Source organism: Oryctolagus cuniculus, chromosome 11 (genome assembly GCF_051225735.1).
Source record: "Oryctolagus cuniculus isolate XC-2025 breed Fujian yellow rabbit chromosome 11, ASM5122573v1, whole genome shotgun sequence".
Taxonomy (NCBI): Eukaryota; Metazoa; Chordata; class Mammalia; order Lagomorpha; family Leporidae; genus Oryctolagus; species Oryctolagus cuniculus.
This window is the reverse complement of record NC_142877.1, coordinates 79,881,977-79,902,598: the sequence shown is the minus strand read 5'-3', so window position 1 is coordinate 79,902,598 and position 20,622 is coordinate 79,881,977. Positions and strand designations below refer to the sequence as shown.

The 20,622-nt window shown below is 37.8% G+C and overlaps 1 long non-coding RNA gene across 1 annotated transcript in view; it reads right to left on the bottom strand.

Annotated features, from left to right (window-relative positions):
* Positions 1–20,622, bottom strand: part of LOC138844402 (uncharacterized) — a 162,710-nt gene that overhangs the window by 73,881 nt on the left and 68,207 nt on the right. The window contains exon 2 of the long non-coding RNA XR_016216193.1: positions 2,069–2,115. This is a non-coding gene — a long non-coding RNA (uncharacterized LOC138844402). The remainder of the gene's footprint in view (positions 1–2,068; positions 2,116–20,622) is intronic.

Here is a 20,622-nt window from a genome sequence, read left to right as displayed (position 1 = left end):
TCTTTCATATTTTGTTTGGGTAAATTTCCAGAAGTGGGATGGCCAGGTCATATGGTAGATCTATATTCAGATTTCTGAGAAATCTCCATACTGTCTTGCATAATGGTTGTACTATTTGACATTCCCACCAACAGTGGATTATCCTCACCAGCATTTATTGTTTGTTGATTTCTGTATGACAGCCATTCCAGCTGGGGTGAGGTGAAAAGTCATTGTGGTTTTGATGTGAATTGCCCTGATGGCTAGTATCCTGAGCAACTTTTCATGTGTCTGTTAAATTTCCTCTTTTGAAAAATGCCTATTTAAGTCTTTTGCTCATTTTTTAACTGGATTGCTTGTTTTGTTGTGGCTAAGTTTCCTGAGCTCTTTATACATTCTGGATAATAATTCTTTATCAGTTGCATAGTTTGCAAATATTTTCTCCCATTTTATCGATTGTCTTTTCACTTTGTTGAGGGTTTCCTTTGCAGTACAGAAGCTTCTTAGCTTGATATAATCCCGTTTGTCTATTTTTGCTTTTATTCCCCATGCTTCTGGGGTCCTTTCCTAGAAATTTTTGCCATACCAATACCTTGCAGAGTTTCTCCAATGTTCTCCTCTATAATTGGATAGTATCAGGCCATAGATTCAGATCCTTGATCCATTTTGAGTTGATTTTTGTAAGCAGACCATTCTGTGGTATAATTCAAATAAATCTGAATCTACATAATCTTCAGCCTAGTTCTGTACCTGGTTCCCCAACATTTTAATAAATCAAATATTCTACCTGATGCCCCACTAGTAAATACATTGCTAACTTTACTTACCCATATTGGCTTCTGTATTGTATATACTTACAAGTTGCTAGGGTTAAAGGATAATCACATACTGACATTCTGTACTCCATCATTTCTCTACTCCCTTAATTTTTACCAGGAGTGATTATGGTAACATCAGTGGTCTACTAAGATCCTTTCTTCCCTTTTTCATTCAGTTGCAAAACCATTGCATAATTAAAGTTATGTACATTGACACTAAGTGTGAGTCCTTGCAGTTAGGTTGGTTCATATAAGTAAGGTCTGGCTTATGGGATTTCAGTGGAGATCAGAGTTACAATGTTTGTCATGATATTCATAGAAAGAAGAATCCTCCCCAGTTTTTCCCCGGCATTAAGGCTGGCAGGAAAGCAGATATTATGGCAAAAGCTGAACCAGTTATTTTAGACCACAAGAAGGAAGCAACACATTGAGAATGAACAACAAAGAAGATAGGCAGGCAGTATAACATTTAGCCCTGATTTGCTCACCCTTGAAGGATTTCTTGTAAAATAGGTAAACTTTGGTCTATTTTTAAGCCATTCTTATTTTGGGCTTCCCTGCAGAGTCAAATCTGCATTTTAGCCAATGTGGCCAATGATGTTTTCAACTACATTATACCAGTGCTTACTAATCATCCTCAACCTTGGGTTCTGTGAAAGCTTTCTCATGAGAAAAGACATACTGTTTTATATGCTGCCAACTTTAAACTTTTTGAAATTCAGTCACCTTGTCAGCCAAACATAATAGCTCTTCAGAAGTAGCAGAAGTGGAGTGCAGATGTTTGGTTTAGCAGTTAAGCCACTCCAGGGGATGTCCACATCCCATATTACAGTACTTTGATTCAAGTTTTGGCCTGCCCTGGATTCTAACTTGTTGCAAACACACACCCAGGGAGACAGCAGTAATGACTCATATATTTGGGTCCCAGCCACCACCTTGGGAGACACAGATGGAGTTTCTGGCTCCTGGCTTTGGCCTATACTAACCCTGGTGGTTGTGGAGATTTGAGGATTGAACCAACAGATAGTGGATCTCTATCTTTCTGTATCTCTCTCTCTTTCTCTCCGCCCATCCAATACAGTCTTTCTAAAAGTCACAGAAGTGAGAAAAATCTATAATGGTGTTGTTTGGCCACTCGGGTCACAAAAGCAGAAAGGGAAGCCCCAGTGTTTCATGAAGAGACATAGCATATTATAATGAGTATACAAATGTCAGGGATTAGTTGTATGTGCTGCTTGAAAAATGCCATGAGACCTCTCAATAGTACTTACGTAATACTGCCACACTGGTTTTCATTCTGAGGTTCATGCCACGCTACCTAAATAGAAGGAAAAATAAGAGAAAACAGCTGTGTGATGGTTTGTGATACTAACTTTTGCTATTGACAAATTGTAGTTGAAGTTATTTTTTATTTATCACATTGAACAAATATTCCAAAAGTAAGGCTCTCTTTTTCCAATTAAACATAATCTCTTTCATAAATTAAAGTTAGCAAAGTCAATTGCGATCCTGTTATGAAAATCTTCCTTTCTTTTCTCAGCTTACAGTTGACCATTCCCATGTGTATAAGATAAAAGGAAAGGAAAACAAATGGTTTTGGTAAACATTTTGGTATGCAGAGAAACTATTACAGCACTGAGGCTAGGGGACTGCAGTCACACTCACTCAGAGCGAAACTCCATTGACTGCAATAAATTGCCACGTGTACTACAGCCTTGATTTGACTCAAACAGCTTTATAATGAATATTTTCTGCATTTTCTGCACCTCAATCTATGCCTTCCTTGGGATGAACTGAAAAAGTTGGAATATGTTTCCATCTGGGGCTCATGTTCTGTGGCAAAAGAGAAAGCAGAAACCCCATTTCTACATTGCTGCAAAAAAGTAATTTTATTGTGTCCAGGAAGTGGTATTGAGTCATCACTAAGTGTAAGCACTAAAATTATTATCAGCTAACTTTCTCTGTGTATCAAAACACACTAGAAAATTTTAAGTACAGTTGAACTTGTCAATAACAAGACACACATATATGACATATCATAGTCATCTTCCTGAACCATATCAATTTCCTTCCATATGTATTAGAAAGTCAAGAGGTCTGATAACTTCTCCCCTCTGTTCTGATACTTATCAAGACAAGAATCTCTTAATAGTTGGAAGATGACCAGATATGAGGTCAGCTGCCAAAGATGATTGCTATAAAGTCCTTGTAACATCAGCCTAAAGCAGCCGAGGAGATGAGCAAAGAGATTAATCATAGACCTTTGAACACGACTAAGCAAACCACAGCCAAATGGATAAAGTTTCACAAAGAACTTGTAATCTTTGGATGTTGGGGTTTCTTCTACCACATACATTCCACAATGGCTATAAATTCCATTAGCACTAAATATCCACTGAGCTCAAAGCCAAGAAGAGGAATGAAATCTTGACTACACAGTATCAACACAGCCAATTGATTCATTTTGTTTCAACAACCACTTACAGAGTACCTTTTATATGCCAGGTATTACAGCAAACATGTAAATTATGGAATATGATAAGGATATAGCAGTGAATTAAAAACGGTTTTAAAAGTCTACATGTGTTCAGTGTAGTAGTGAATATAGACCCTGAAGTAAATCATTTCAATATATAAATACAATGTATAGCACAGAAATAGTAAAAACATCCAAGTGCAAGTTCTGATTCCATGTTATTTAAATTTCCAATGCCTCAATACCCTCATCTGTAAAACGGGAATAATAATTGTATCTGACATCTGGTTATTGTGAAAACTAAATGAGAAAATATATTTAAACCAGTAAATGAATGAACCATGATACAGAGCAAATACTCAGGAAATGTGAGCTTACAATGATCAGATTTCTTCGACAGCACAAAAGTGAGAAATGAGGATGGGCCTGTGGCATAGAAAGTTAAGTTGCCCCTTAGTATACCTATATCTCATATCAGAGTGCCTGGGATGGAGTCCCGCCTCCATTTCTTATCTAGCTCCTTGTCTATGCACCTGGGAGGTAACAGGTAGTGACACAAGTCTTAGATTTCTGCTATCTATGCAAGCAACCCAGAAGTAGTTTCTGTCTTCTGGTTTTGGCCTGGCCTAATCCCAGCTGTTGTTGGCATTTGTAGAGTAGATAAATAATAACTCACTCTCTCTCTCTCTCTCTCTCTCTTTCCTCTCCCTCTCCTTCTCTCTGTATTTCCCTCTATATCTCTCTGTCTTTAAAATGAATAAAGAAAAAAAAATTTTTTTAAAAAGTAAGAAACATTGCCACATCCAAAGTTTTAGAAACCTTTCCTGGAGAGAAGATGCCAGGCAAAGGAGAGGGAGATTCCTGGCAGAGGGAATAATAATAAAGACATAGAAATGTGGAATCCTATGGCAAGCACCCTTGAGCATTGCCAAAATGCAATTTCAGAGGAAATTCCTCAAAAGTTCAATCCAACCATTTTCTGGCAGTGTATATTAAAATCTGGACAGAAGGCTTAGCCTTCACCTGTATGTTTTGGCACTATATGGAGAGGAAAGTCTAGGATAAAATCCAGATGTGCAAGCCTTGTAAGCAGAGGGAGTCCAGTGAAGTATTTTATGCAAATAAGTTGCACAATCTCATTGCCGCCTTTTTTTTTATTAGACAATAGAGTTAGACAGTGAGAGAGACAGACAGACAGAAAGGTCTTCCTTACGTTGGTTCACCCCCCAAAATGGCCACTCTGGCCAGAGCTATGCCAATCTGAAGCCAAGAAACAGGAACTTCCTGCTGGTCTGCCATGCGGGTGCAGGGGCCCAAGCACTTGGGCCATCCTCCACTGTCTTCCCGGGCCACGGCAGAGAGCTCACTGGAAGAGGAACAACCGGGACTAAAACCCAGCACCCATATGGGATGCTGGCACAGCAGGCGGAGGATTAACCAAGTAAGCCATGGCGCTAGCCCACCGCCTTCTTTTTTAACTTATCCATTTGAAAGTCAGAATTACAGAGAGAGGGGGAGTGACAGAGACTGAGACTGAGACTGAGAGAGAGAGAGAGAGAGAGAGAGATCTTTCATCCTCTGGTTCACTCCCTAAATGGCCCCAAGGGCCAGGCTTGGGCCAGGAGCCAGGAGCTGCATCATGGTCTCCCAAATGGGTGCAGGGGCCCAAGAGCTTGGGTGTTATTCTGCTTCATTCCCAGGCACATTAGCAGGGGGAAGGATCGGAAGTGAAGCAGCCAGGATTTGAACTGAAGCCCCTTTAGGATGTCAGCATGCAGATGGCTTAATCCACTGCACCACAGCACTGGTCCCCTCATTACCTTCTTAAAAGACCCCACTTTTACCCATGAAGACAAAGGAATGGAGTAGGTTAAGAGTAGATGCAGAGATACTACTCAGAAAACTATTGTGGAAGTTTGAGCAGTAAAAAAAAAAAAAAGTAAAATTAAGAATTAAACTAAGGGTAGAAACTGTAGAACTAGGAAGTAGAAGGTGGATACAAGCTCTATTTTAGATATAAAAGCCTCAATACTTGATGCTTGATTTGTGTGCAGCAAAGGAGAAGGAGATGTTGCAAATGAATCTCAAAACTTGTATTTGGGATAAATTGAATTTATGGCACATTAATTCAAGCAAAAATTAAAAAAGAACCTGGAGGAAGAATAGATGCCTGGGGAAAGATGAAGAGTTCAGTTTTGAACAATTTTATGTGAAATCCTACAGGCCATCCCAGAACAGGTATTAAGTCAGTATTGGACATTTATGGGACTTCTCTTCTGAGAAGTCGAGGATACAATCTTAAATACACACATGATATGTGAAGTCCTTGTGCTGGAATGTAATTGCCGAGGGAAATAAAAGGATGTTCTAGGATGTGTCATAAACATTGAAAGTGGATTCAAAAAGCTTCCATAGCCTAAGCAGCTCATGTCAAGAGCCTTGGGTGATCACACATCATACATAAGGGTGTTAATTGTTAAATTAACAAGAGTCACTGTGCACTAATTTCCCATGTAGGACCTCTGTCCACAAAGAGTTGTATTATAATTATGTCTAAGTGCTTGCAAAAGATGTATCATTCTTGGGTGTTTCTTTAAAGTTAATTGAGTTTCTAAAAAAAAAAAAAAAGGAAAGGTGAAATTGACTTGAAGATGCAATGACTTTGAACAGCACTTGTCTAGACAGTTGAGGAACAGTTTTGTTGCTGTTGTTTTTTGGTTTGTGTGTGTGTGTGTGTGTGTGCACGCGTGTGCAAACTGTTGAATTCTTTACTTAGTATAGAGTTGGTCCTCTATGTATAAAGTTAATTGAAAATGGATATTAGTGGAGAATGGGACCTGGGTTGGGAGTGGGAAGAGGAGAGGTGGGAGAGTAGGTGGGAGGGCAGGTATGGTGGGAAGAATCACTATATTCTTAGAGTTGTACTTGTGAAGTGCATGAAGTTTGTGTTCTTTAAATAAAAGGTTTCTTGAGAGAAAAAAAAGGAAAAAAGAAATAAAAAATAAAGATGAGAGACAAGGGGAAATCTCTAAAGTAAAATGAGAAATATCCAAAGGTAATAGGAAAACTAGGAAATTTTAGTTAAGGAAGACAAAAAGAAAGAGTTGACAAAGCATGACAAAATCTAAAGATAGGTCAACAATCTGGGAATTAATTCCTGCCTTTTGAAGTCATTAAGTCCTTGGTAGTTTTGACAAGAGCCAATCTTGTGAAATGCTGGCTGTGGTTGGAAGTAGATCATGTTGAAATGAAAAGTAAGTGGATGATGCGTGAGTTTGGCTTTGAAGTGGAGGAACCTACTAGGGCAACAGCTGGAAGGTCTTAAAGGACTCTGTGAGGAATTAGATGGTTTCTCTTAAGACAGGAAAACCCACAGTGTGTTCAGATGGGTTGAGATCCATGAATGAGTGACAAGTGTGGGAATCCTGAGCAAGCTTTCCCTACCTTCAAGATATAGCTCAATTATTCCCATTTATGATAAAACTTCAGATAATCTGAACCAAGTCAGGTAATGTGCTCATGGAAAAGCATCATTTTGACATCTAATACACCCACTTATCACATTGTAATTATTTACTTGTTTTACCTATTAAAACAGAATCCAGTTAAGTGTAGGATTATTTTACCCAGTTCCATGCTCAACTCACTAGCCAACAAGAATGTCTAGCTCATGCATAACATCAGTTACACATATTTGTTTTGCTCAGATGTTCAATTCTCCCTATTTTCTAAAAGATTGATGAAATACAAAGATTATGGGATTTTTTTAACAGCCTAAAGAAATTTCCCATATAGAATTGAAATTAATTTACTAAAATGTGTTAGAACAGATAAGACTACACAGCCCAAATTATTTCTCCTATTAATTTCCTGTAACAATTATATTTTATGCACTTGTATATATTTCATTGAGCCCCACAAGGCACTGAACATAAACTAGGAGATTCAATAAATATTTATTGATTTATCATTATTCTAACTGCATGAAATTTTGTATACACAAAGCACAAAAACTGCCACTGAATATTGTGGAAAAACAGTAATATATTTTTGGTATGAGCTGAACAGCTGTGTCACCCATCAGTTTGACAAAGACTGTCCACACGAAAGAGCAGGTAAGTGAATTATGGTGAATAAGACCATCCTTTTGCCAAATAAAATAGATATATTGGTCTCCCTGCAATATGTGATCTTCTTTAACTGTTGAGTGATTAAATTGCAAGCTTAAATTCTAATTGTTTAAAAGTGTTAGTGTTGGAAACATAATAAATTAAATCTGCTCTCAGGAATACAGAATAGTTATATAACACAGAAACCTAAAGTTCTCTAGTTAGAAATATTTACAATGTGGCAATCTAGTGTTCTCTGTGATGAATCTGTACAGGATATTTTCCTTCTATGAAAAGTACAGTCATTTTATTTTGTTGCTCTACTCCAACTGCCTCAGACACAGATGTACTGGGAGCCAAAGAGTCAGAAAAACAGCTAGAACTCCAATGCACTGACATTCAATCTTGACTAAAGGAATCTAGCAAAGGATGTTATTTTCTTTCCCTGTATGTCAGACAAGTGATGTTGAATGTGTGTCTCTGAGGCAGAGGTCACTAATCCATCTATCTATTTGCTGTGAACTCAGGACAATCCTTGATTTTAAAGCATGGGCCCTAGCACTAGAAGAATGAGACTTTTAGATTTGGGGCAGAGAAAGCCTCTCTCACAGTCATTCCAGCACAGCTGGGGGCCCAACAGAAGTTGAGAATAAAACCTTTATTTCAAACTATTAAATATTGTTTTGGACTAGGGCAAGTAATTAAATAGTATGATGTGCTTGACATTCAGAGTCTGTGTGACTTCTAGTAAAGATGGCAACCATGAACACATTAGGCTAGCCTAACTTTGAAATTCTGACTGAAGACACAAATACAAAAATAGGATATTCTGCCTTAGTGCTGAATAGTAGAAGAGAGTTTCATCTGTCCATACCAGAAATAAAACAAGGATGGAAAGTCCTATAGGAATCAAAATAGTAAGCGATTAGGAATAAGAAACTTCATCCTATCCTTATTAAACATAGGGAGCATCCAGAAACAAGGACAGGAAGTATGACTATGGATAGGTTTCCTCTTTCCAGCCTTTCCAATCTGACAGCCATGCTATAAGGCACCATTCGCTTCTAACACAGTTACAACCAAGTTAGACAAGAAGGGGGCATGTGGGCTAAGAGACAATGAGTCCATAATGCAGCATGGAGATGTCTCTCCCTGTCATTATGGCGCACAGCATGGCCCCCTCCCAGATCCTCCTCCATTGGTGATATGATGTGGGGTTTTTGTTGATCTGGTTTTTTGCTCCTTGCCTACTTCCTTCTGTCTCCACTTAAAGGACCTCTGGGAAACATTTGGGGAGAACAGGAAGCATACCAATTTCTAACAGAACCCACTCAACTCCTACAAAGGTTGGCAAGCATAGGCAACCTTCTGGAAGAAAAAGAAAACCGAAAATCACGACACATAAAATGTTAAGTATAAATTAAGTATAAACGAAATGTTGGTTATAAATGAGGGGAAGCAGTTAGAAAAGTGTACTTCTCTATTGACTCAACAGGTATTTTTTTAGCACTTACCATATGCCAGGCACACTGTGCTAGACTAAAAAGAGAAAATGAACCAACCCTGACACCTTATTTTGAGGAAGAACCTGTCTCTGATACTGATTTGCTCCCAAAATGAAATAAACCATTTTTAATGAAGTATTCATTTTTTATTCCTCAAAATGTGTTCCTTGGAGGGTAACTCTCTGTGATATTTTCTGAAAAAGACTCTTGAGTCAATAAGTTTAGAAAAGAAATAAAACTTTAAAATATGTCTAATCGATGTATCCACATAACACTCAAGGGACAATTGAGTTGATAATGCAGTAAAAGAGACAAATCCAAGATTAAGAATTAGTTGGAAATGAAAACATAATTACCAAATAAAAGCCACACAGGAGGCTGTAAAAACACAGAAAGTAAAATCACTGAACTCTAAGATAAATTCAGGAAAGGCATCCAGAATGCTTTTAAAAGCCCTGAAAACTCCAACAATGAAAGAAAATAGTAGAGAAAAAGAGAGATCCTAGTATTTCAATCAATAACTAAGAGGAATTCCAAAGAGAAAAAAAAAATCAATAGTCACTGCAATGAGAGAGGAAAAACCTGCTTGACCTAAAAGAGATGTGACTGCTTTGTGGCAACTGAAAAGGCATTCCTGATATTTCTGTGAATATTCTAAGGACCTCATAAAAGTAAAAACAATGTTGAAGAAAGAACAAAGTTGAAGGATTTATACTATCTTATTATAAAACTTCCTATAAACTACAGTATTCCAGACGGGTTGGTAATGGTGTAAGAATAGAAAAATAATACATTCGGACAGGATGAGAATTCCAGAAAGGAATCACCCTTATATATTCTACAGGATTCTTTTTAAAAGCTTTTTTCAATCAACAAATTAAAAATGTATATTTTTAAGGAGTATGACTTTTTGTTTTTGACATATTGTGGAATGGCTCAAGGAAATGAAAATATCTATCACCTCACATACTTATCACTATTTCTCTGGTGAGAATATTTATACTCTTTTATCTTAGCAATTTTCAAGTATGCAACATATTTTATAAATTAATGATAGATGCCATATTGTACAATAAATTTCCTGAATTTCTCATTCCTAGGTGAAATTTTGTAAAGTTTAACCAACACCTCCCCAACCTCTTTACCATTAGCCTCATAACCACTACTTTATTCCCTGTATTAAGGATTGAGTTAAGATTTGTTTCTCCCAAACTCATGCAGATGTTTAAACCCTGATGTCTCAGTGTTAACAGTTGATGGAGTAAAGGTAGCAACTCGGAGGTAGGACTGGCTGGAGATCTTGGGGTCACTGGGTCATTCTCATAAGATGTTCAATTATTTAAGTACAAGTTCAGCCAAAGATTCTCTCTCTCTGCTTCCTGGCTTACCATATGATTGTTCCTCCACACCCGCCATGACCAGCCCCGCCAGATACTGGACTACTGGGCCACCAGATCTTGAACTATAACATCCAAACTGCAGGCTGAAATAAATTTTTATACTCCCAAGAAGTTCCTCTGGAGTATTTTAGTTAAAGTAATGAAAAGAGGATGAATACACATTGGTTTGATGAGTCTGACTTTCTGGATTCCACATATATATGAAATCATGAAGTGTTTATATTTCTGTGCCTGCCTTATTTCACTTAACATAATGTTCTCCACATTCATCCATGTTGTCACAAATGACAAAATTTCATTCTTTTTTAAAACTCAACAGGAGCTGGCACTGTGATGCAGCAGGTTAGTCCTCCAGCTGCAATGCAGAATCCCATATGAGTGCCAGTTCGAGTCACTGTTACTCCACTCTCAATCCAGCTCCATGCTGGTTCACCTGGGAGAGAAGCAGAGGATGGCCTGGCCACTTGGGCCCATGCACCCATGTGGGAAACCGGTAGGAAAATCCGAGCCTTGGCCTGGCCCAACCCCAGGTGTTTGGACCATTTGGAGGAGTGAACCACTAGATAGAAGACTCTATCTTCTGTCTCTCCCTTTCTCTGTCTGTAATTCTGCCTTTCAAATAAATAAATAAATATTTTTTAAAAAGAGTTGCAGACAAAAATAAGGTACTTTGAACAGACTTTTGACAAAGCAATAAATCAATGCAATGGAGCAATGGAGGAAAGTAAAGCCCATTCAACAATAGAGCTAAAATAACTGAATAGTCATCTGAAAACAAAAGGACTCTTGATCATTATGTTATGTCATCCAAAAATTAATTCAGGATGTATCACAGGTCCAAATTTGTAGCTAAAATTTAAAAGATTTTAAAAGAAAACAGACTATTTTGATGATTTTAAGGGAAACAAATGTGTTATATAAAACACTGACCACAAAGCAAAACATTGAGAAAGTAGTTTTGTCAAAATTATACGTAGAGGTTGGTGCTGTGGCAGATTGGACTGCCACCTGCAATGCTGGCATCTCATAAGGGCACTGGTTTGAGTCCTACCTGCTAGGCTTCCAATCCAGCTCCTTTTTGATCAGCAGAGGATGGCCCAAGTACGTGGGCCCCTGTTACTCACATGGAAGACTTGGAGAAAGCCCCTGGCTCCAGGATTTGACCTGGGCCAGTCCCAGCTGTTACAGCCATTTGGAGAGTGTACCAGCATACTGAAGATCTCTCTCTCTCTTTCTCCCTCTCCCTCTCCCTCTCCCCATAACTCTGCCTTTTATATAAATAAATAAATAATTTTTAAATTTTTAAAATATTTACTTTATTTATTTGAAAGACAGTTACAGAGAGGCAGATCCAGAGAGAAAGAGGTATTCCATCTGCTGGTTCGCTCACCAAACGACTGCAATGGCCAGAGCTGAGCTAATCTGAAGCCAGGAGCCAGGAGCTTCTTGCAGGTCTCTCACACAGGTGCAGGGGCCCAAGGACTTGGGCCATCTTCCACTGCTTTGTCAGACTATATTAGAGAGCTGGATTGGAAGTGGAGCAGCTGGGTCTCAAATTGGTGCCCATATGGGATGTAGGCACTGCAGGCCAGGGCTTTAACCTATTGTGCCACAGCATTGGCCCCTAAATAAATATATTTTTTTTAAATTTATAAGTAGTCCTCATCAAAAGACTCCATTGAATAAATGAATAGGCAAGCCACAGATGACAGAAAATATTGGTAATACTTAAAGGAAATTACTTCAAATTTTAATGAAAAAAACTAAATTAAAAGATAAATTTTTGTAGTGCAAATTTGTTTTAAAATTCATGAATAGGTTTTTCATAATAAGCATTTACATGAACTTTGAACACTTCTGATATATATATATAAATTTATATCAAGAATATTTAAGAAACTCCTATAATTCAATAGGAAAAACACAAATTATCTATTAAAGCATGAGCAAAAGACTTCATTAGACAGCTTGCAAATATTATACACAAATAGCAATAAAAAACAGAGTCTTGGTCAATATGATTAGATATCAGGGAAATGCAAAATAAAATAAAATTGGTAAATAGTACACAATAGGATGGCTAGAATAAAAAATAGTGATAACAAATGTTTATGATAATGTAGAGCAACTGGAAATCATATACATTTCTGACAGAGATGAAAATGTACTACTGTTACAGAAAACAGTTCAGCAGTTTCTTACAACGCTAAGAATACATCTACTACTCCATTTTATAGTATTTTTTTCCAAAATAAAAATGGTACACAAAACAACCTGTAAGAGAATTTTCACAAAGGTTTGGTTCAAAATAGTCAAAAACTGGAAACAACTAAATTGCTCATCAGTATTTTTGCATTTCACTGTATGGAAAATGTGTGTCAATAAAAATAATATTACAAGTTAAAAAAAAGAAGAAAAGCCTGAGTCTGAAAATTCAAAAATGTGCTTCATAGCATAAGCAAATTTAATAAAAAGAATTATTTTCATTGTAATTTTCTAACTGCAAAAATAATAAAGGGTCAGATGGCTGTACTTGCAAAGAAACCAAGTGGCATAGAGTTTTCTTTCAAAAGTCATAATAGAACACTAGGGAATAGCATCTTTACTGTAATAAATTAAAGGGTAATGGTGCCATAATTTCTACCTGGCAAATATGTCATTAATGTGTAAAGGCAAAAATTAGATAATCTCAGACATGGAATGATTCAGAAAATATTCCAGCCACCAGGACATCCTACCAGAAAAATTTACTTCAAGATGGTGTCGAACACTGGAAGGGTATGGGAGGAGTTATAGCAGGGGCAAAGATTAAGTATGAGAAAACTGTCAGAAAACAATTGGCTATGAGAGTAGAATAAGCTAGATACATGGTAACATAGGGGTTCTTCAAAAAGTTCATTAGGAACACCTATTATGAAAAAAAAAAACTGTGCTTGGATTTCAAAAAATCTTTGCACTAAAAGAAACTTATCTTTTAGTTCTGTACCCACAAACTTTTTGAAATATCCTCGTATACCTAAATGTACAAACCATTTCAATATTTTTTCTTTTGTCTGCCTTTAAATCCTCCAAACATCCAATCTATATTTTATTTCCAGAGGATTCTGCTTTCTCTTGATTATAAATTGTCATCCAGAAACAAGAGAATGAGATTCCAGAAAATCAGAAATTCAGGCCAGACTCTAATTTCCTAGCTTATCCTAGTATTTTCTAAGTGTAATTTCTTAAAAATTAAGTTAATATACTTCTTAACAAGACATTGTGAAAATTGAATACTCTATCCCAATAGTTTTTTATGTTTCAAATATAGTGGTTAATGAGAAAATGTATAAACTGAAGATGTTTTAAAAGATTAACTTTCCCTGCCACATTTGCATTTCAACTGAATAGACTGATGTCTACAAGAGAGTGTGTTAAGGGATTTCAGATAAATTATTTTTTAATCAATTTAATTGCTCAGAAAGAAAGGAATTTCTGAAAGCAGGACTTCAGTTGGTGTGTCCACAAAGTTGAGCCAGTTTATGACATTCTGTGTCTCCTTCAAGAACAAACAAACAAGAACTTGATTTTCAGTTTCTTTAAAACTTGTAGTTTAGTAAAATCACGTGGCATTGAATTTGGGCCTTAAGGACTGGTCAAAGACTATAAATTTTTTAAATCTGAAAGTTAACATCAAAGAATAAGGATTTTGGGGTCCGTGCTCTGGTGTAGTAAGTTAAGCTGGTGCCTGCTGTGCGGGCATCCCATATGGGTACTGGTTTGTGTCCCACTTGCTTCTCTTTCGACCCAGCTGTCTTTTGATGGTCTGAGAAAGCAGTGGAGGATGCCCAAGTACTCGGAGATTTGGAGAAACTCCTGGCTCTTGGCTTCAGCTCTGGCCATTGTGGCCGTCTGGGGAGTAAACCAGCAGATGAATGACCTCTCTCTGCCTCTCCCTTGTATGTAACTCTCAAATGCATAAATGAATCTTTTACAAAAGAACAATAATTTTATGGACCAAATTCAGCTGTTTCTCTGGGAAATAAAAATGTGGGTGTTTTCTTCACACAATTTTGGAACAACCTAGTAAGAGGTTTTTTCCAAGTATTTTCTTTACATAGTTCAAGAGAAGACTGTAAAGAAGAAATAACTGCAGTTAAAGTGCTTTGGTCATAAGATCTTGAAAGAAGCTGCAATATCCCCACACTAAAGAGACTGGAAGAAACTCCTCTATTTGGACTTTAAAAGTTACACATTAAAAGTTACACAGTATTTAGAAAAATATTCACCATTCAATTACCCCAATTCCTGAAAGTTATTTAAATAAGATTCCCTGAATCTGCATGGGTCAGAACCTTGAAAACCACTAATTTACTGCCCTTTGACCACAGTCACATATCCTCATCTATTGTGCTTTGCAAAGTGCACTGGAAATAGCTTTGCACTAATGCTATTTCCAGAAGGTGTAAACCATTGAAAAGTCTCTTTTAGTAGTCTTTGTTGTATCCTGTGTGAGAAGGGAATGATGACAGCCCTACCATTTAATTCACTGGGTCATTTGGGAGGATCACAAAGGACACTATATACAAGAGCACCTGAAAAGCATAACATGCTATGGTGAATTGCAAAAAATGTTCCATTTTTTCATCTACTATACTATGTTATTCTGTACCATCTATTCTTCTTTCTCCTTTGAATTTACAGAGTCTCCTCTCAAGAAGCACCCTTCTTCACACCTGGAATCTGGGTGATCTGTGGCTTCCTCTGTTTAATATAATATATCAGAAGTAAGGGGGCCAGCTCTGTGGCATAGTGGGTAAAGCCAGTACCTGCAGTGCCGGGATCCCATTTGGGCACCACTTTGAGTCCCGGCTGCTTCACTTCCGATCCAGCTCTCTGCTATGACCTGGGAAAGCAGCAGCAGATGGCCCAAGTCCTTGGGCCCCTGCACCTGTGTGGGAGACCCAGAAGAACCTCCATACTCCTGGTTTTGGATCGGTCCAGCTTCATCCATTGCGGCCACTTGGGGAGTGAAGCAGCAGATGGAAGACCTCTTTCTTTCTCTCTACCTCTGCTTCTCTGTAACTCTGCCTTTCAAATAAGTTTTTAAAAAAATCTTAAAAAAAAAAAAAAAGAAGTAAAAGTAAACTCATTACAAGAGATACTGCATGATTCTGCTCCCTTGGGAACCATGACAGCTTGTGGAGCAGGGTGGAGCCATCCCAGCCACACCCAACTCTAATCAAGCCCATTCTGGATCAGTCAGGCCTAGTCAACTGGGCAATATTCACAGTCCTAAAAGCCAGCCCAGCTGAGAACAGCTGAGCTTCCCCTACATGTGCAGAACTACCAGTCCTATGTTGAATAAATGGCTATTGTTTTTTATGACTACATTTTTCGGGTGGCTTTTAAAACAGCAATAGAGAGCTGATGTGCACATTACAGATGGTAGTTACAGATAGTGATGCATCAGAAAAATGTTTGTATTTTCTTATCTCTCAGAAGACAGCAGTACACTCAATAAATCATACAAAAAAGTTAATCTAAAATTGCTTTCAAAATTAGACATGTCATTCTTATGGAAAATAAGTGTTTTGTCTATTGTGAGAAACCTATGATTGTATAGTCCACTCACTTACTTTCTGGGATAAATTAATATTGGTCCTTTCACACTGCAAATTTTTCTAAACTAATTGGCCATTACTAATTCATTATAGTACAGACATACTCATGAGAAATGTGTATATCTGTTGTGCTGAAAAGTAACATTTATTTCATTGAAAAAATTAAATGACAGCTAGAAAATCTGAAGCTAATAAAGAAATACCTTAGAGATCATTTTGCTTACTGTGTCCTTCTTAATTCAAGAACTTGCTCTATTACCACTGACAGTAGTCACCTATCTTTTCCTTGGACCATTCCTATGATATAAAAGGAATCTTTGTCAGACTTCTTCTTCTGGGTTCTGGAGTAACTACAAGCTCAGATATGGCCTATGTTTAATTAACTGATTAATTAATTAGAAATGTACACTGGAGCACTGATATATCAAGAACGAAAAATGATGATTTATCCAGTTGTTTTCACCACTTCACTAATCTAAAATAAAACAAAAATACAAAACTAGAAAGAACTCACTGGTTTTAAGGCATCTTTTTTTAACCTAATCATCAGAGTATCTTTCTCATCCACTCACTATCTCTGTTCTTAGACTAAATAGGATAAATCTACAGTCACATTTCCTAAATCACACCAATCTGTCTCCAAGTCAGTATTTCTCTGGCTCCCACTGCATTCTGTAGGATCCTCTAATTCCTCCCAGGTGGTCCTGGGAATCTCCAGCAAATATCTACGTGTTCCATGGATTGGTCCTTTTGCTACTATAAGGAATATGGCATTTTCCTCTTTCCATGACTCAATTGACAAAACATAATCATGTTCCTCATTACTTCCCAGAAGCAACAGCCACATTCAGGGTCCACAAAAAAGGCAACACTACAGCTGGCATGCAAGAGCAAAAGCTAGCTCCATAAATGCCCAAAGACATCAATATGTGAAGTTCAACAACTTGGTATATGCTCTGAGGGTCTGCCACTTAGCTCTGTCACAGCCCCCAGCACCTTTTCTCCTCATGTAGAATCTTCTGACACCAAGGATGTTGACACCTACAGAAATAATGACAAGTTACCTCTAGTTGCTTTTGCTTATGCTTTGTCTGTGTATGGGAGTGGTATAGGGAGGTGGGTGTGTTCCAACTCTAGGGAGTATGAGTCTATGTCTTCTGAATCTAGGGAGAATGAGTCTAGAAATGAGTCACAGAACAATCCATGGAACAGAACCTGAGCGCACTTACTAAATTACAGATGTCAGAAGTCATCTTGTTAACCCTCCCACTTAACACTTTCCAGCCATTCCCTGCTGCCCTTAAGAAAGTATCAATAACTCAGTTATCTTCTCTGGTGATAAATTCTTCTGCCAAACACCTGAATCCTTCATGTGATAGAAACTGAGATAAAAAAAATTTGATTTACATGTTGTTTTTCCTGATTATTAATAAAGTTCAAAAATTCCTTGTAACCATGAGCAAAGTGTGAGATCTCCACAATAAGGGGTGGCTAAGTAAGCCTTTGTGTTGTGTCTAACGTCTGTAATTGGTCTGACAGATGAGAGATTAATTGTTTGAGAAAAGGGGTGAGTCTCACTGATGAGTGTGGGTCAATCAGTAGTTGTGGGACGGTACCCAAGTAGAAAGATTAAAGAAGGGCTAGTGCTCTTGGTCTGAGAGGCAGCAACCAGAGATGCATTCAGGGATGTGAGACATGTCAAACCCATCAACAATGGGAAGACTGCCATGAACAAACAATGCTGTAATGACCCCAACTGAGGCCAGCCCAGGGAAACCATGTCTGCAGGCTACTTGCATACTCAGGCTTTTACCCTGGTTATCTGGAAACCTTCCAGGATGCTCCATCATCTTTCTCATCCTGGAAAATATGCTGCTCCCATGCAACAGCACTGTACACAAAACAGAGGGAGAGAGGTAGATTCCAGAGTTGCTACTCTACCTGTCACAAGGTAAGAAACTCCAGGACTTCGAGAGCAGACTTAGGATACTGGTGTTCTGCAAAAACGGTATAAAAGCATGAATATACTCTTGAAAGTATATAGTGGACAGTACTTTTATCTGCCTCCTTCATAGAGTCTTTCAGGCCATCCTAGGCAATGCTAAGTCCACACAACTTATGCTCAGTTTGGCATCCTTATCTCAGTGCAACCCTTCTTCCATGTGACAGGCTTTAAATTATTTGATAGCAGCAATTATGCCCCCTCAGTCTTCTTTCCTCTAGGCTAAGTTTCCCTTGATCCTTCAATTAGAAAATAAGTATGCCTGGATGGAGTCATTTGAATATAATTCCCAGCAGCCTCGCTGAAGCAAGGAACCCCATCTGCAACCATCAGTGTAAACATTAAATAGAGAAATCCCTCTGATACTGTCTACAAGACAGCCATCAACACAGTGGGTTCTGTTAAACAAAGTCATCAGCATTGGTGTGATGAATAATACACAAATTAAAAAGTTGCACCCAAGTGAAAAACAGATTGCTTTGTTTGTAAGTAAACTGTCTAGCATTGTTCACTGGTACTGGTATTATCATCATGAGATCTGTATAGTCTGTGAGGACAGAGCTGGAATTTCATATCACTTCACGCTAAACATCCTGCTAAGTTGTAAATGCATACTTTGAGCTTTGTATATCTTTAATGATATTTTTGTGTATTGAATGTATGGCTGATCTTCAGTCCATCATCTGTAAAGCCAAAGGGCAGTGGCACCAAAGCAGCACTAGAGCATCCAGTTTGTGTCTGGAGTAAGTAAAAGACATGCTAAATGGTAGAACTCCAAAATAGAAGAGTTATGTATAGAACAACTCCGTTATTTCATAGAGACCAGATTATAGATCTTAAAATAGGAAATTTTATTTGAAAGAGCCTTAGGATCTCATTTTCCAAAGGAATCAATATTATCAACATAATAACAATTTTAGAGAAACCTGGCATGACTTAATGCAAGAGCAAATAGGAAGAAATAGCTCAAAGAAGTACAAATTCACCCACCATGAAACTAATCTAACCATCTGTATCTTTATGTATTCAATAAATATTTATTTAATGCCTGCTACAAGACAGAGCACTATCTTGAAACACCAAATAAGAATATTCAATTCTTTCTAATTATTATTAAATACAATTAATCAATTATTACTGAAATAATTCTATGCAAGGAAGAAATGTCAAAACAACAGTGACTTAAAATAACAAATATTTATTTTTCTTGCTCACAAGATTGAGATTCCTGGGGGTTCAGCTGGAGGGCAACTGGTCTTGAGTCCAGGTTGTTGGGTTCTGTTTTGCACCAAGTATTATTATATTGAAACCTGAAGCTACCATAGCATGAGCCTCATACAGAAGACTGCAAAGGAGCAAGAGGAAGTACATTGTGTCTCACACAGGCTAGCCTGGAAACATTAACCTCTACTCACTTTCTATTGGCTAAAGGAAGACATATGGCCAAGTCCACGCCCAACATTAATTCAATAGGAAAGTAAAATCTGCTTTCTGAGTGGGAAAAGCCAAAAAGTCACATGGTGAAAAATAATGATGCATAATTCATACACATGAGAGAAGGGAAGAAACTCAGAAAATAATCCAATCTCTTATAAAGACATAACTTTGTGCTCATTGATTTTAAGGTGAGGGAAGGGAAACAATCAAGTGCAATGGCAATTCAGTAAATGATTTTAATATAATTATATGTATACAGTATATTTTTAGATTATATTTGCTGATGTTGAGAGGAAGAACAGGAATACAAGCAAAGAGAACAGTTTGGAAATAGTAACAACTTCAGTGAGAAATGATGATGGCTAGTATTGGGTGATGATCAAGTCATCAAAAGTGATGGAGCTGGCTGAGGTATATTTTGGTAGAATTGGTAACCTGCTGGTGTTGTAGGTAGGGAAGAAACTTATGTGTAGGATACTACTTAAATTCCCTCCTGCTTAAATAACAGAGCAGTTGATGCCAAAATGGGGAAACATGAGTGGGGTAAGGTCATAACCTTTTGGTTAATTCCTCAAATTCATTCCATCAAAATGGCTAATCCATTCATGCAGCGGGTTCCTGGGAAATATATGGTGGAGTGTTTGAGTTTCCCACATGACTGGGAGGTATTACTGGTATTTTTAATTCAGGGTCCCAGATGGATAAATATCCTGAGATGCATGAGACAGTTTCACAAAACAAAGATTTTAATTGTCACATCTAAAGCATAATATAACCTTGTAGAGAAGTACTGGTCTAAGACTATAATGATAATCCATTCCATTCATTGACAACTGCTTTAGGAATAGATCAAGTGATTCCAACCACATATGGATGAGAACATGAGGTCAAATATGTTAGAGATTGCCATGAGAGGTTTCTCTGCTCATAACAGAGAGATATAGACAGTCCTGGGGCAGGCACTGTGGCCTAGGGGGTAAAGCCATTGCTTGCAGTGTCGGCATTCCATATGGCCATATGGCCATATGCTATGGCCTGGGAAAGCAGTAGAAGATGGCCCAAGCCCTTGGGCCCCTGCACCCATGTGGGAGACCCAGAAGCTCCTGGCTCCTGGCTTTGGATCAGCCCAGCTTCAGCTGTTGTGGTCATCTGGGGAGTGAACCAGTGGATGGTTCTCTCTCTCTCTCTCTCTCTCTCTCTCTCTCTCTGTCTTTCCTTCTCTCTCTGTGTAACTCTGACTTTCAAATAAATAAATCTTAAAAAAAAAAAGTCCCTCTCTTCCTCTCCCTCTCT